Below are 4,868 nucleotides of genomic sequence, written 5' to 3' on the forward strand. Positions count from 1 at the left end.
CATTCTAATGATGGTCTTCATCCAAGATGAAGAGTATTTCTTTGATAACCCAAGCATGATATCACAGCAATGACTTCAGGGACTTTTAAATACCTTTTGTCAAGACGTGTGAGAATTGCAACTATAAGCTCCGAGTTGAAAAACTGTTTCTGTTTATTTGAAGCAGCAGAAGAGAGCCACATGTTTGTGTGTGTGTGTGTGTGTGTGTGTGGTGCCACTGGCTGGAGTTGCTATAGCATCCAGGCTCACACCGCCTGCTTAATGAGCTCTCTGTCACTCTGCCAAGATTAATCTTAAAAACTTCTGTTTCAACTGCTGCTGTGTGCACAGTGTTTGCTCTACAGCTATCATTAAACGCTCAAAACGTTGCCATCGTTGTTCTCTTTCCAACAGTGTGTCTTCCAAAGCTCAGAGATCTAAACTTTTTAAACTGTGTGGATCCAAATAGAGGGATAACCTTCTAGCTGACCCATTGAAATACATGGTATTTTCAGTCAGGAGTTTATCTCAACAGCAGAAAGGACCCCACTTTTCAGTGATTAATATAATATGAATTTTTAATATTCATTCAGATGTTTTCTGACTCTGAATTTTCTTTAGTCATTAGTCAGCTTTTTCGAATGTACATTTTAAACATGTTCAGCTACTTTTCAACTTCTTCTGTGTGAATGTCAGCTTTCAACAGTTCTGCACTTTTGTTTTCAGGTGAAAAATTCTGTATATTTCAGCTCATTCAACATTTTTAACTTAAAATTCAGCAAATATTTCATTTCAGCTCAAAACATTCAGCTATCAGCATTCACACAGCAGTTTCTTCAGAAAATGCATTTTCTAGTTTAGTTTTGGTTTTTGCAAGTCTATTGTTTATGGAGTTTTTTCTACTCTTGCAATAAAAGCAGCCTCTTTGAGTTTACTCTTCCGTCTGAGTGTGCTGCATTTTGGGTCTTACATCCTGCATGCCTTGACAATAGCAAACACGAAGCTACAGTAACATGCGATTAAAACACACAAGTGTGTCTCAGTACAATTCTTCTTTTGTTCCGCCACTTTAATGTCTTCTTACAAACGCTTTGGTTGCGTTTTGTGAGATTTCATTTTTGTTTTTTCTACTTCCTTTGTGTTTTATGTGCCTTTGCAGCATGTTTTATGTGCTTTTCTTAAGTAATAGACTATGTGCACGTTAGCATATGCTACTTCCGGTGCGGAAACTCCTGTGGGGAGCTTTGTTTCCGGTGTCCTATTCGCGCCTTGTTTACGGTCCAAAAAAAGTTAAGCAAATGAATGAATCAAGCGGCGATTTACATTTCTATAGATGTCTTGGGCATTTACCCAATATATCTGTAAATGATGTTCATCGACTTGTCGATATTTCCCCCCGCGCCTCAGAGCAAAAGAGAAAAGGGATTCAAATGTTATATTTCTCAGTATCTGTAAACAGCGGTCCCTCGTTTATCGTGGGTGTTATGTTCTAAAAACAACCAGCGATAGGTGAAATCAAGTAGCCAATTTTATTTTTTGACGGTGCAAAACGTTTCGTCGACATACAGTACTGCACTTCAGAGTCACACTGCTAGCATCAATGCAGCGATTCTGTACTGTACAGGAGAGACGTCACGGAGGAGATCGTCTGCAGCGATCAGGACGCAGGACACAATGTGATGTAAAAAAAAAAGCATGCAAACTTGCACTAAAAAATACACGAAACAGCGCGGTGAAAGGTGAACCGCGTTATAGCGAGGGACCACTGTAATTTTGAAGGTAAGTCACAACATATCCTTCGTAAATACTAATGTATAGAATAGAGATGGACCGATCCAATATTACGTATCGGTCCGATAGTGACGTAAATTACTGGACTGGATATCGGAGAGAAATAAAAAATGTAATCGATCCGTTAAATATCAAAAAAGCACCTCACAAAACTTGCGACATGGCATAACTCGGCTCATAACTGTAGCACCTTGCAGCAGTATGCCTCACGTGATAGAGCGGCTGTGTGTATTTGTAGCCTCACTACCAATCCGGCATTTCATCTCTGAGGAAGTGATCCCAGAGAGAAGTAAAGCAAGTGTGTAAGTTCATCTCTGAATGTTTGTAAAGCATTGCCGTGTTAAGCTTAACAACCAATATATGGAGCGACTGCCTCTTCTCTCTCCCTCCCTCTCCTGTTGCTACTTCAATCATGAAACTGCTTAATGATCAGCTGATCGGCTTTTCTGTCGCCTGTCTGTCTCTTGTTTGTTTTTGGCCCACTTTGCACCAGAAAGAGGAAACCAGCGGCTGAACAACAGCAGCACATTTAAGCTTGATAAGCTGCTGTTAGAATTTATTTAATATTACTTTCTACACCAGGATCCTTTTCTAAGCAGCTGAGCTGGTAACTGTGCAGGGGCGGATCTAGCAAAGTTTAGCCAGGGGGGCCGATAGGGCATTAACAGGGAAAAGGGGGCACAAAGACATGCTTTTCTTTCTTATTCTCATTTAAAATGTCTAGCTTTTAATAAATAATTATCCGTATCTTACACCCAAAGTTTTAATCTGATGTAAAATGTATAGAAATCCATTACTGTATACAGTGTTGGGGAGTAACGGAATACATGTACCGCCGTTACGTATTTAAAATACAAAATATGAGTAACTGAATTCCGTTACAGTTACCGTTTAAAAAGGTGGTATTTAGAATACAGTTACTTTGTTGAAATAAATGGATTACACGGCGGTATTTTCCTGTTTCATATTGTGGCGGGTCAGGACTGTTTGGATTTTGTTTGATAGCTATGTTCTGTTGTTCCAGGCGGCAGCGTTACGGTTGCCATGGTGACGCGCTCTCTCTGCAACCGTGTGTTTCCTGGGTGAGAGAGAGTGCCTTTTTGCTGTTGTTGTTGTTGTTGTGCTAAGCTAATAGGCAGAATGCTACAGGCATAGCCCTAAAGAATGTAGCCTCATTGGCAGTGTAGTCCGTGCTGCAGGGAGAATGGACCGCCATACAACAACAAAGTAAAGCTATTTTTCGGCTACGAGCCCGACACGGAACCCGACGTATTAGCCAGAGGTCCCTTTACTACGGTTCGGAGCCGCGGACCTTCAGTAATAGTAATAAATCACACAGCAATAGTACATTCATGCAGTTGTAAAAAGCATGATAATATATTAAATAATCCAAAGTATTCAGAATACGTTACTCTCATTGATTGATTGATTGATTGGTAATTTATTTCAACATGTGAACAATATACAAGTACATTTAGAAAAGAAAATAAGAGAGAAAAAAAATACTATACAAATTACATACAAAAAAAAGTTGTGATTAATTTACATGTTGAAAGGGAGTGGGAAGAAGTATACACTTATTTAATCCCACCCCTTTGCCATAAATTATCAGTTAATATTTAGTCAGCTTCCTTACTGCTTCATTGAGTAACGTAACGGAATACGTTACAAAATACATTTTGAGGCATGTATTCTGTAATCTGTAGTGGAATACATTTTAAAAGTAACCTTCCCAACACTGACTGTATATAGTAACTATTAAGTCTAATATATCCTAGTAAGCTATAGTACTTTTTCCTTTGGGAAGGTATGATCTGTGCAGTCTGCAATTCTGTTGAAAATATTTAATCTATTTAATCATTCTTGAAAAATAATTTATTTCTGGGCATTTTTTTTTCACACTGCATCAAATCAAAGTTGATTACGTCAATTAAGCATCATGAGGTGGAGGGTGGTTCCTTATTTTTTTATTTTTTGCTGGGAGTTTTAGAACCCTATTAGTTAGGTTGCTTACTCTTTAAAATACCAGAATAGGGAGGATGGAGCAGTTTTAAGTTTATTAGATTGATCAGTATTGCTGAACTATGAAATATTTTGGGTGCAGTGTATTTTTTGCATACAGGTATAACAGAATAGCTTTAGTGTTTTTTTTTTTAACTTAAGTATGAACTTACACAAAAAGCAGCAAGATTAAAAAAAAAAACAGTTTTATTGATTAAAAAACACACTATATCGGATTCATATCGGTATCGGCAGATATCCAAATTTATGATATCGGTATCGGATATAAAAAAGTGGTATCGTGCCATCTCTAGTATAGAAACCCTTACCAGCAAACACTCATTTTTTGTGTGGCTTTTTTTCACGGTTTGTTAACATGCTGTGTAGGTGTGTACTTGACTAGCTGATATCGACATGACGGGGGAAACATCTGGTTTGACTATTCTTCACCTGTAGTTTGAATTTTTGCCTGTTTAAATCATAAGACCAGTCACTATACAGAGATGTGCTTCTGAATGTGGATGATGTGTCTTCTGATTTTGTAATGCAGTTCTGCTTGTGTTGAGTGATGTAAACAACTGATCGATCTAAACTCTTTAAACGTCAAAATTGATCATTAGATTTTTTTGTGACACAACAGTGGTGAGTGTTCCCACCTTCTGCTCTTTGTAACTTAACGCGATCTTTATGTTTTCGAGTTTTGGACATGATTTTGGAGTATATCTTCGCAGTAGCGATTGACCACAAAGTAAAGCTACTGGAAATGTACAACCCTACATCCGGTCTCAAACCAGGAAGTTAGCATTTTCTCGTGCACAGGGTCTATTAAAGAATCTCTGGTGAAATCTCACAAAATTTCAACAACCACCAAACAGCTAAGACAGTAAATGAGAGCAGGAACACAGATTCTGCACAAAGACTTAAACACACAGCGCAACCAGCGGATCAGAATCAGTTAGATGTCGCCCTTCTCACGGTCGGGGCTGAAAGCCGACAGCTCGCTGATCCTGATGTGTTGGCGGGTCCGTGCTTTGTGTTCACGCCCTTTCTAAAGCTGTTAGTTTGATCTCTCTCCAAACAATATTGACCGAACCAGC

This window comes from Mchenga conophoros, linkage group LG15, assembly GCF_057382185.1.
Source record: "Mchenga conophoros isolate Kocher_MC1m ecotype Shallow Benthic linkage group LG15, M_conophoros_male_GT1.1, whole genome shotgun sequence".
Lineage (NCBI taxonomy): Eukaryota > Metazoa > Chordata > Actinopteri > Cichliformes > Cichlidae > Mchenga > Mchenga conophoros.